The sequence below is a fragment of the Amblyomma americanum genome, chromosome 9, assembly GCF_052857255.1.
Source record: "Amblyomma americanum isolate KBUSLIRL-KWMA chromosome 9, ASM5285725v1, whole genome shotgun sequence".
In the NCBI taxonomy this organism is placed as follows: domain Eukaryota; kingdom Metazoa; phylum Arthropoda; class Arachnida; order Ixodida; family Ixodidae; genus Amblyomma; species Amblyomma americanum.
The window spans coordinates 50,055,111-50,068,506 of record NC_135505.1 but is presented as its reverse complement, the minus strand read 5'-3'; positions in this window follow the sequence as shown (position 1 = coordinate 50,068,506).

Genomic DNA, 13,396 nt, shown 5'->3' with positions numbered 1-13,396 from the left:
TGGTCCGCCGCGTCTCTGTCAGCAGCTGGCGGACCTCCTCCGACCGCGTGCTCCGCTGCTGCTGCCACGGACGCCCCGCCACCACATCTCGCCGCTCCTGTGTAGCTGTCAAAAGGAGAAAGTGACTGAATGTACACTTGTCATATAGTGGCGCACGATGTACAATAACCTGACTGTTTGGTGCAATATCTCAGAGGGCTGTTGACATGCATACCGGGGAGCAGTACATAAAAGCATTCATAATCAGCAGTATGACAAAAACAGCATTGTTTCAATGTGCACATTTGTGTAACCATCGCAGAAACCACAGTTTCCGCTGTAAAAGGGAAAAAGCGTGCACAAGGTACCAGTGGTGCATATGAAAGACACTTCTGTGGGTGGCCGCTACGGTGGCTGAGTGGTTATGGCGCTCGGCTGCTGGCCCGAAACACGCGGCGGTCGAATTTCGATGGAGGCGAAATTCTAGAGGCCCGTGTACTGTGCGATGTCAGTGCACAGTAAAGAACCCCAGGCGGTCCAAATTCCTGGAGCCCTTCACTACGGCGTCTGTCATAGCTGGAGTCGCTTTGGAACGTTAAAGCCCCATAAACGAAACCAAACTTGTGTGCGTATTCTAAAGTGATACTGATAGTCTGCTCCTGCGAATGGTATTATTGTTAGGTAGCTTGCGAAATGGATAATGTGCAGCATGATATTGGGACACCAACTCACAGGCTGTGTCACAAGGTGCGCCCTCCTCCTCCTCGTCCAGCTCCTCCAGCTCTTCTTCCGGGGGGGTGCCATCTATGTGAATTCATTCCACAAGACAGCACTGCTTATTGGACAGTTTCAGCAGAGCGTGTATTGATGCAAAACACACGGTTACTAGGTACTGAGACACAAGAAGAAACATAGCAGTACCAAGAGGGCAATGTAGTACAAGGTACATAACTCGAGGTTGCATTTCTTAGCTCAGCATTCGCATCCCTCCCTAACTAAAAGAAAAACCACAACGAAGTCAACAATGTGCACAAGTTGTTAGGTGTACATATCAAATGACGAAATTTTCACTTACCAGATGGAGAGCGCGCCTCTGCCTGCTGCAGGCCGCTCGTCCCTGGCATCTCCCCCACGGACACACGGGGCTGGTTCTGCAAGAGGCACAGCGCCCCACGTTCATGCACGAGTGTCTCGAAGTTCATTCTGTGTGTGCATTGCTCACAGTACATGGCCCCGAGGTTGACAGTCATTATTCTTCATTAGCCTCCCCTATCATTCCCCCCTCATTATTACTAACGTCACCGCGGCTTACAACATACCTGGCTGGACGAAGAGAACATTGGAGCTGCGACGCCTAGAACGAGGCCCGGCGACCGCAGCTTGCACACCCGGCCTGCCAGCCCCGGCAGCCTGCCGCCTCCAGTGCGCCTGCGACAGGGTGTGGAGAGACATAATCAAGGGCCATTCGACAGACCGTTGTTGACACGCTCACCTTCCCGCCGCCAAAAACTGCGCCTCCTGCTTCTTGCAGCGGGTGCACCACACTTGCCAAGTGTGGCGCCACTGAAGCGCAGTTTTCTCAGCGGGGCCCGCGGCGTTCAGCAGGGCCGCAAGCTGCTGCCACAGCTCGCGCCTGCGAGCCGCCGTGTAGCCCCCGGAAAGGGGTGAGGCAGCGTGGGCGAGCGCCGGGTGCTGTTCCATAAATTCCACCATTATGAGGAGTTGCTCTTTGGACACACGTGCTGTCGTCATGATGGTGGATAGCCGTTTCAAATGATAACGGTAATCGCAGCCGATGAATTCAGTCGGTGCCGTCTGCACCAGCGCACTAGCGTCAGTGCGACCTTTCAGTGGCCGAAAATTCTTCGGCTGCAATAAATGTCAACCATCGTGGCAGGCGTTGATTTCGTAATCATGGGTAATAATATTGAGATGTGATGTATTCTTAAGCTCAATTAAACGTTTTCGAGATTTTCCTGTCATGTCGCTGACCTCCTATTGGCTGACTACTGTGGCCATCGCTGCGACCGCACCGACGCTGCGACAATGCGACCAACTTGTTGAAAGTCTGTCGCAGTGGCCCTGCGACGAGAACGACGCGCATTTCTGTCGCACAGCGGCAGAAATCGCACTGTGCTGCGGCAACAATCGCATCATGTGAAACGGCCTTAATCGTTTTTCTCGTCCTTGATCGTTCCTTACTTACACGCCTACACACGATGAACTGACGATCACGCAGCCATACAACTTTATTTCGCCCCATATGTCACACTTCCCCGTCGTCTTGTATTTAGCAAACAAAATACGGAACTACACATCCTACACGTCAACCGAAGAGCATCTTTGGGCTATTGTTGTCATCGATAATAAGCAAATACACACTTACCACAATATGTTGTCTTCGTCGATTTTCAAGCCCAGCGCTCCTTGTAAGTTGATCTCCGCAGTCCCGTAGCATTCACTGCCTTCAATTAGATTTTTCTGCACACTTCAGACATCCGCAAAGTGCCTTGATTTTAGACGACACGCAAAAAATCGGGAACTAGCCGTGGAATCAGCTGTTTTCTTTTACGCCGCCATGTTCACGCGATAGCACTGCCAGCGCGCCCTCATGGCAAAAGAAGTTAACCTGCAGCAAATTTCATTGCAAAACTGAGAATGCTTCTAATTTTCCGTCGTGTTGTTGAGATTGCAACACAGTTTACTACCAAAATAAAACATTGCTTGTTTTCTTCATTGCGTTTTGTTCATTTTCTTCATTGCGTTTTTGTTCACGCTATACCGCTGACAGCACACCTTCGCGGCAAAAAAAGTGACTGAACAGCAAACTTAATTGCAAAAATGAAAACACTGGTTCTTTTGCTTGGTGCTGTTGGGTTTGAAATACAGTTACTTAGCAAAATAAAACATTACTCGTTTTTATTCACTGCGTTTTTACTGCAAAACATTAGTCTACGGTCCCTTGTCGTGCGAATAGTGGTTTCGGGGCGGAGCCCACCGCCTCCTTGCTCCGCATTGGCCGATTCGGCGGTCGGCATTTCTCGGTGTCGTCATTTTGACGTCACTGTCTCAATATTGAGACAGTTTTTTGAGACTGATCCGTAATCGCGCCCCAGCTCACACATCTCGGTGGACATCCGAACCACGCCGTAAAGTAAGGGATAAAGGAGGGGGGGGGGGGGGAAGACGAAAGAGAAAACGTGAAATTGAAAGTTTGATTTTGAGGAAAGGCGCGGCCATGTACAGCGGCGGAACAATTGTGGCTCGGTGCTACTAGTAGCGCATGCGCAGTAGTGAGTAGGGAGCAAGAGAGAAAATTGGCAGTGGCTTAGCTCGGCTATGCCAGGATATACGTAGCAAAAGCTAAGGCATAGCATGGCTAGTCTTGGTTATTCTTGATTGCAAGTCCAGGTTAGTATGGTTGTCTAGCTATGTTGGTGCCGTATTAAAGATGACATAACTGTGGTTGCGGCGCACGCGAGCTCTCTTTTTCAATCCTCCGACCTGTTATCAGGAATGCGACGCAGCTGGCGAAGCGAGCGGAGGCGAGCGCAACGACGAGGAACAGTGTGACGTCATACCAAACGCCGGCGGCGGCGAGCCGCGCGGTGTGACCTCCTGCCAGATGGCGCGGCGAGCGCGCAAAGCACAGTAACCGACTCACAAATCTCGGTGGACACGCGGACCGCGCCGTAAAGCAAGGCATAAAAGAGGGAGGGAGAGAAGAAAGAGAAAACTGAAAATTGAAAGTTGCATTTTGAGGAAAGGCGCGGCACTGCGCAGCGGCAGAACACCTGTGGCTCTGCTACTAGTGGCGCATGCGCAGTTGCGACTAGAGAGCAAGAGAGAGAAATGCGCCGTGTGTCGTCACTGCTCCTCGCGCATGCCGAGCACGGCTCTCCAGGAATCACGCGAAGCTGCTCAACCTGCGCCCAGTAAAGCTTTCGCTTTGAAGAGAGAAAGCGGAGGTTAGAAACACCGAGGGAGGAGAGGGGCAAGTTGCCCTCAAGAAGAAAAAAAGCGGCGACAAGAATTATCATTGGGTGAAGCTTCCTTCAGCGGAAGCGAGAGGTTCGATCACGAGGAAAGCAAATAATACAAACAAGAAAAGAAACATCAAGAAATGAACAAAGAAATTGAAAACACCGCTGCACGCGCGTACATCACAGCTAGAAGACTGCCATGGGGTACACGGCTTGAAGCTTGTAGAACTTCAGAACGGCAATTATTGATGGAAACATATGTGATCGCGAGCACATGTATGCTTTGAAAAGGTTAAGGGCATGACTGCGTATACCGTAATGTTCAAGCTTTACAAACAGTATTATGATTGAGCGTATCAAAAGCGTTAGTAAAGTCTACAAAAATTTCTAATGTAAGCTTCTGGGATTCAATATTGCTTAATATATACTCCTTTTGATCAAGTAATGCCTGTTTTATTGATCTATTTTTGGTGAACTCGTACTGGCAGTCATTTATATTAGAGTGTTTTTGTGGGAAATTATGAACGCGTGACCTTTTCCTCTCCAGCAGGATTATAAATGAGCAAAAGGACACCATGCAAGGCGGAAGTAAGAAGGCAGTGGACAACACATATATAAGGAACGGAATGAGCCTTACTTACTTTCTACTTTTCTCAAGGTATAAGGAAGGAAGCATATGCCTATTGTCATCAACGAGTGGCTAAGCGCTAAGTAGTCTAATGAACCAAAATTCTTCAACCCAGACAGAGAGACTAAACAAAACGTTTGAAACGAGTGAGTAGCACAGAGCATAAAGTTATATACTAAGCAAAAGCGATGTGCTTTATTTCCTTTCTGTGTCCTTAAGTCATGCGCAGTTTATTGGAGATATCGCAATAATAGCAGTTCAAATTGAGCTTCGTTCTTTCCTAAGGAAGGAAAGCTTAAACCAAATGAGTCAACAACTACCAACTGTTGGTCACAAGAATCTAATTCATCTATCTAAGAGCAAGGCAGTTCTAAGTAGGCAGGTTGCACTCTTCTGTGTGTCTCGATGAACTATCTAGGCAACTATTAATATTGTGTGGGAAGCCTAGCGTAACATATACAACGTCATTTTTGCATTTTTATAAAAACTAGCTTGCTATTACCAAAATCAATATACAGATGCAGCGAGTGTTGATTTATAAGCTCTTCGTAGCACCCACGGTACTGTATAAGTGCAACATTTGTAGCCTTTTTTTCTTGTGTGCTCTGAAAAACATGGCAAGCATAAATCAGGATTTAACATTTGCAAATGCTTCATTGAACTTTACACGCAACCATTTGGAGCTGCAATTTTTTGAAATCAGCTGCAGCATCAACATCACCATCAATTCAACTGCGCCGTCTACAATGCAAAGACCTCTCTCATGCCTCGATTAGCCCTATCCTGTTCAAGCAGCGGCCACCAAATTTCGCAGTCTCATCTACTATCTGGCAGTGGAACTGTAGGGGCTTTCTGCGTAAACGGGCCGTTTTACAATCGTACTACAATCGTTTTACAATCGTACAATAGTACTAAAACTGCGGCAGGTCCAGACAGAATCAGCAATCGCATGCTGAGGAATTTGGATGATGCATCAATTAGAAACCTAACAGCGTACATGCAGGAATGTTGGGACAAGGGCCGAATACCACCTTCGTGGAAAGAGGCCAACCTAGTCCTTATTCCAAAACCAGGTAAGAAACTAAGTCTCGAAAACCTGAGGCCCATTTCGCTTACCTCATGTGTAGGTAAGCTAATGGAGCACGTTATTCAAACGAGGCTAAACAAATTCCTAGAAGAACAAAAGCTTTACCCCGACACAATGATCGGATTCAGGACACATCTTTCTGCATGCGATGTTATGCTTCAACTTAAAGAACAAGTGCTAGACAACGAAACAGCTGATACCAGAGTAATAGTCGGCCTTGACGTGGCCAAAGCTTTTGACAACGTTGACCACGCAGCCATACTAGAACGCTTAGAAACTCTAAATGTAGGGGGAAAGGTATACAACTACGTGAAGGACTTTCTTTCAAACAGAACAGTTACTATCATCCTAGGAGGGAAGGAAGAGAAAGGCATAAGGCTGGGCAACAAAGGTACTCCCCAAGGCTCGGTCCTATCACCGACACTCTTCAATATTGCAATGATTGGCTTACCACAGAAATTGACGCGTATAGAAGGGCTCAACCACACAATATACGCGGACGACCTCACCCTCTGGGTTACCAGAGGCAGTGACGCGCACATCGAAGGTACCCTCCAAAGAGCGATCGAGGACATTGAGTCGTACCTAAAACAAGTAGGACTCAAATGTTCAGCCGAGAAATCTGCAGCGCTCTTCCTCGGCCCACAAAAGAGACAAACAACGCCCCATGAACATGGGATAACGCGATCGGTAAACGGGGACAAAATACCATCAGTGCAGATGATTAGAGTACTGGGTCTTAGGATACAGACAAACGGTAAGAACACCGAAACGATACGAAAACTCGAATCGAGTGTAAGCCAGACGTGTAGGCTACTCAAAAGAATAGCAAATAAACACGCGGGAATGAAGGAGACGAACCTCTTAAGACTAGTTCAGTCATTTGTAATCAGTAGAATCACATACGTGGCACCATACCTACGGCTAGCCAAAGCAGACAGAAACAAGATTGGAATCCTAATTAGGAATGGCGTCAAAACCGCTCTGGGCCTCCCCCCGTACACATCCACCCAGAAAATTCTGAACATGGGGATTTCAAACACCCTAGACGAGCTCATTGAGGCTACCAGAGTAGCGCAACAACAACGACTTCTACGCAGCCATTCGGGGCTAAAAATACTAGAAAAGCTAGGCTTCGAACCTCGAGCGCGGCTCAAACACACGGAGAATATCCCAACAGACATAAGGAACAAAATCAGAATCCCACCACTCCCAAGGAATATGCATCCGGTACACCATGAGGGTAGGCGAAAGGACAGAGCGAAAGCTCTGCAAAAAAAATTAGCCAATAGACAGGACGTGGTTTACACGGACGCGGCGGAATATGAAGGCAGAACGGGTTTCGTAGCCCTGGCGACCAGGGAGGGCGGAGACCGAGTCTCGTGCTGCAGCACCCAACAGAGTGATGCAACAGCGGCTGAGGAGGTAGCCATTGCGCTGGCTTTAACTCAACGGAATGTTAGGGTGATTATAACAGATTCCAAATCGGCTATCCGCAACTACAACGCAGGCAGGGTATCTGTCGAAGCAGTCAAAATTCTCACATGCGGCCCGACACCGGCAGAACTAATTAACCTTGTTTGGACTCCGGCCCACGAGGGCCTCCGGGGAAACGAGACAGCGCACGCATTGGCCCGAGGACTCACACACCGGGACCCCAGTGCGGTCTCGTCGAGTAGAGAGTCCCTTCAGACGGGCGAGGAGCTGAACACGTACCAAGATATTCTTAACCATTACAGATTAGGAAGACAGACATTACCTGGAGCATGCAAGGGCCTCAGCAAAAAGGAAGAGGTCATATGGAGAAAGTTACAGGCGGGAGTTTTTCCGAACCCACTTGCACTAAGCAGATGGCATCCGGCGATCCAAGACCCCAGGTGTAAACACTGTAATGAAATAGCAGACATGTTCCACATGGTGTGGACATGCCCTAGCCACAACGAACCAGACAGGAATATAGAGTCCTGGGAGGCTTTAATGGCCAGCCAGAAAGAACAAAAAGAAGTCATCCGTCTGGCCCTGGACACCGCTGAATCCCAAGGGAACCCAGCCTGCTGAAAGGGGAGGAAGATGACGGCGGTCAAGACTCGTCTTTTTCGCCCTCTGATTCCTTGACGGGTGCAAATAAAGTTATTTCATCATCAGTCTCATATCCGGACTGAAATCTCCGCCGCACTTTGCTACGCTTTCTTTCCACTGGAATACAATCTGTTACCCTTAACCACCACTGGTTATCTTTCCTTCGTATTACACGCCCTGCAAAAACCTGTTCATTCTTTTTGTTTCTGACTAAGGTGTCATTATTATTTTAATCGTTTGGTTATGTCACAATGTAAATCAATTCCTGCTTGGGCCAAGTAGTGGCTTGCAGTATTCCGAAATAAAAAGAAAACACACCTTCTTTTCTTCGCCCACTATTCTGTCTGCTTTTGTCCTAACATTACGCCTATCATTTTCCTTTCCATAGCGCACTCCATTTGCTCACTTGAAGTCACAGTTTTCGCTAGCTTCCGGGTTTCTACCCCACAGGTTATTATCTGTAGATAAAGGTCTTGTACTTTCCTCTTGAGAGATACTGGTAAACTGCCATTCATGACCTGACCAAGCCTGCCAGATGGGCTCCTCCGCATTACTATCCCTCAAGTTGTTACCGCGATAGCGCTAAGAAGCTGGTGTCGGAAAAAATCCGGCGTCGCCGTCGGCGTATTTGGCGTTATCGAAGGCCGGAGATTACTTACGGGTTATCATAGCTTAACGCATGAAAATATACCGCAGAAGAAGCCTAGGAGCCAGATGAGCAACCTTGGTCACGTAACCTTGGGAGTCATCACCAACTGACCACCGGATTGTGAACCAACTGCGCGCTATAGCAGGTGTCAGGTAAATTAATGATCGGTTGCTAACAGGTTGGTCAACAACAGCAACATGGGTCGCACAAGGCCCACCGCAGGCAGCACCTGCCATCGCAGAGCTTTGGCGCACTGCTTAACCGCTGCACCACCGAGCTAACAGTAGAGTGAGGACTCCAAGGGGTCTATGAATGTTAAGTAGAGTGTGACCAACGGTGCCTGTATGGGCATTAACCCGTTAAACTTTCTTGTCATACCCGTAAGACAGACACTAAGTGTCCTCTTCAATTTTTTATAATTCTCGTGATCCGGATCTGCCGTCACAACCAGTCCTAAGAAGACGTATTCCCTTTCTTGACAGTTATGCATAACGTAATGCTTTATTGACCGCGATGCTTGGCGCTGCCGCCCTTGTGTACGGTACACAATTTGTCGTTGTAAATCAAACCTACCTTATGGGTTTGCTCTCCATAAATTACCCTGCGAATACTGGCACACATTCCTTGAATAACCATTATATAGCTGTAGCTCCTGTGATGACGATAATCGCTGTCGCATCCATGAGATGAGCGGATTGTAGTGTGCGTAACGGAAGTAATCTTCCTTTCTAGCCGAATAGCGGGTGGTCCAGGCGCATGAATTTGCAATTATGCAGGTTGTGGCTTGCTTCACTGGACGGAAACAAAGCCAGTTATCAGTGGTTCGCCGCCACATATTTTCTGTGTAAGATAACTCAAATTCTGCACGTGCTCCTTACCGGGCCCTTCCTTTACTTTATCCGATATGAAGTGAGCGAGTATAAATTAGCGCTCCATTTGCACAGCTTGTTGTCTCCAACGAGGACTTGGTGTGTCTTTGGAAAAGTACGAGGTATTTAAGAGGGCGGTGCTGTTCTTAGCTTTTGTTTCTTGCGCTCGGGTCGTCGATTTCGACGGGGTATGTGTCTGCAGCACTTCGCGTGCGACATCTAAGAGAGCTGTAGTTGGAGTCTGGTGGCAGTTTAAATATACAAATACACGACGCATATCGGTTTGATTTTCTGTCTTACTGATGATCTCGAACGTACGAGGTTAGTGATGGTGCTTGTTTCTTGGTGTTGCCTGGCAATGTCCCAGGCCTGTTGTGCACCAAGTGTTTCATGTGCTTCTCCTGTCTAAGGGTCTGCACGAAGGTATTGACTGCTTAATTTTAATGCTTTATAATAGCTTCTAAAAGCAGTTCGACTCGTTACCTGAGTACGGAGTGCCTATACGCATTCCGGAACTTCCTCAATAGGCCCCAATTAGGCAGGAGCGCCTAGCTATATTCAAGAGATCTTCGCGTAAGTCCTAACAGTCTGAAATCGACCTGCATGAATTTGGTTGAGTAATCGAATGGTTCGGATTCCGTAACGCATAGCAACAGATTAAGCCATTCTGCCGTCGCATTATTAAGTAAACCACTGAAGTACAAAGGCTCTTGGGACTGAAATCGAGGTGCTGACTGTGTAGACGTCGCCTTTGTTGGTGGAATAGCAGATTTTGTTTACTGGTCAGCACTTTCGCGATTTTCCCGTTGCCTTTACGTGGGTGGCGGGTACAAGCGCATGGAATGAGCTCGCATTAAAAAACCGCTGACAACGATGATTCTCTGCAGCGGACGTCACGCAATTCAGCAAGAGCAAGCTTAAAGGTTTCATTTTTTTTTAAAGCTGTGCAGCTTCTTCGCTAGATTTAGGGAAAGGTCGAGGTGCCCTGCCACTTTGCGACTAATACCCCGCGATTACTTAAAATTTTTTATAACCCTTACACGAATGGCTAAAGAGATCTGGACGTATTTCGATGCTTATACTGATATCTTAAGACTTTTCATTGGGCCCGATGACAACGATGATGGCACGATGCGCGAAGCATGGCGTGTGCTCACGAGGTGCTCACCTAGTCCTGGTCACTTGGCAGAGCTACGCGTGGACTGCAGCGGACGACGTGCGCGCGCTAAATCGAAATACCGAAAAGGTAGCGCGAGGCAGGATCAGGTGGTGCTCAAAGTGGTCAAAGAGGGACATCTGCTTCACTTCCGATGGACATCGCAGATACATATCTCGCTCTAAACAAATGTTTGCGAGGGGTTTTTCTCTCTATAGAGAGACTTTCACTGGGGGCGACAACGGCGCATTCAAACGCCGAGCTCCAGGTCGCGTCCTTCTCCTCCGGTGACAGCTAAAAAAGTTCCTTTTCTGCGTTAGCCGACGAGTTCTCGCGAGGTAGGTCTTGTCGACCCTGCATAAAACCATTCAATTGCACTGAGGCACATGCACGGCCTCCTTAGTCCTGAAGGCATAACTCTGTCATTTGTTGAGAGAGTGAATGCGAGTGGTTTCCTTGTGCTTCAAAACAAAGGACAGTACTCAGCTCGCAATTGATTGCCTCCACTTACCTTTTCCTTCTTGGGCTTGTGAGCGGCTCCTACTGCTCAGCAACATGTATTTTCACTTTTGTCAAGGCGTTTATTTGAAGCACAGGTCGGTTGGTCTAGGTTGACCGGCGACACGACGGGCACACTCACAGGCGTCGTTCGAAAAAAACCCAGCTGCACTTCGTCTGCTTCTTCGTTGCCCCGCTTGTACTCGCCCGCTTCTTCGCTGCGCTGCGCCTGTCGGTCCCATTACACTTTATTTAAAAGACTAGAGCAAATGACCGGGACACAGACATAGAAGACAGGACGAGCGCTCGTCCTGTCTTCTTTTATGTCTGTGTCCTAGTTATATGCACGTCTTTTAATTACTGATGACACAACAACAGGCCCAGCTTTCCGCCTTGGTCTTTTCACAGAACGTATGATTTGGAGGGCGTGGCGGCTAAGAATTTTCGTATACTGCTCTTTTCAAGGAAAAAATAGAGCGGAGCACCAAATCTGGCGTTACTCCACACGCGTTCTTTCCAACGCATGGTGTATACGAATAGATTGGACACGATTCAGCTGTTTCATTCAAGTCATACTTTCATCCAATGCATTCTACACTCCTTATTTTAAAACGTTTCATGACAAGTTAGTTACTGCGGCTCGCACACGAGCGCGGCCCCAGTCTAGAGAAATTACAAATGCACATTAGCTTCTCAGAACGTTTACACGAGAATCATCCAGATAGCTGAAGGAGAACAAAGTGACCTTAGTGACGGAAAACTTTTGGAGTCCCCATATAGGGCGTTTCTGCCACCAGCACAGTTCATTTACCACGGAGAAATCTGCGAACCCTTCTGCCAAGAGCGCAACGCGATGACCGCGATGACAAGGACGCCGAAATTGTGGCAACAGGCCTTAGTACATCTTGAACCTGGCGCTACTCAACGAGTTTTTTTTGTTTGTGTCTTTAGAGGTACTCAGCGGAAGGTGCGTTGAAAAAACTATTCCTCTGCATAAATCGCTTGGCAGCGCAGCCACATTGTTAGGGGCTTCTTGAGGTGTTTCCATTGTTGCTTTCAGAACAAGGAACGGTTACTCCTGCGCGTTCCGCATAGGTTGCGTATGCCACGTCTTAATGCACGACCCCATGAAAAGGTGAGGTGTAATATCTACACGCCTCTCATCCACGACCCAAGAGACCCCCTGTTTCCGGGATGCTTCTGCGCACGTTTCATTTGTAAATAAAACCAGTCTGCAGCCAACTTCAGGATTGGACACACCTGGCGTTTCTGCGTCTCTCAGCAAAACCTAGCTCACGATAGAAGTGCTGACAGGCAGAAGCGAGCTATAGCATAGCACGATCCGCTCCCATTACCTGCTACGCGCGTCCTCAGTGCGTACGCGCTGGTTGGCCCAAACACGGCAGGCATGCCTGGAGATTTCCGGCACCTGGCGCCATCTGGCAGCCTCACAGAGATTTGCACAAGAACAATGGCGACTGCGGAAGCAATACACGTCAGCAGATCGCAAATCGCTGTATGCTGTAACTCTCTTATAAGGACTGTTACCCTAGCGCGTACCCCAACCTCTACCGCTCATATCGTGCCCTGCGCCATGAGCACGCATGTGAACATCGTCCGGGGGCTTCAAATTGGCGGTGTCTGCCTTGAAAATACGCACCTAGGGACAAATTAGCGCATGGTCTTGAGCAGTGGACGCGCGTGTTCCTCGGTTGCGGCCAGCATTATGTTAAGATCTCAAATATTTCGTCGCTCGAGAGTGGCATATGCGTTAAACCCTCCACGTCCCCCTGTTATCGCCGTTTCAGTGGCTGAGTGGTTAACCCGCTCGGCTGCTGGCCCGGAATACGCGGCTTCGATCCCGCCCCTGGGGCTCCATTTCGATAGAGGTGAAATTATATACACAGTGCGAAATCAGTGTGCGTAAAAGAACCTCATGTGGCTGAAATTTCCTCCCGACAGCGTCTCTCATAGCCTGAGCCGCTTTTGGACGTTGAACACCCGGAAACTATAAACCGAAGCATTCATGTAATCCTATCCAGCACATTGACAGGAAAACTGTAAGTCATGTTTCCTTATCTTGGTTTTCTCTGAACATTCCTTTATGATGTCGTGCTCTCTATATTAATACACAGAACTGAACACTCCGGCATTATTTCACGTTGAAAGATGCTTCAGCATTCCTGAGCACAAGCAGCAAAGGAGAAACTTATAGAGAAAACCGCGTCACTTTTTCTAAGCCAATTTATTTCTTGTCCGATACTTAAGCTTCTGAAACTGGTCATTATAAAATGATTACTTATATGGGCTGGGAGAGGGTTCTCCACAAGATGCGATGTGCCTAGGATGCTAAAGGGCGCCGCTTCACAAATATCCTCCAGCAAGAATTTTTTTGATGCGTTTTGTGGAAGCTGTTGTCTGTAGTGAAAATTTGAATATCAGCGTCTTCGCGCCTTTCCATCGCTCCT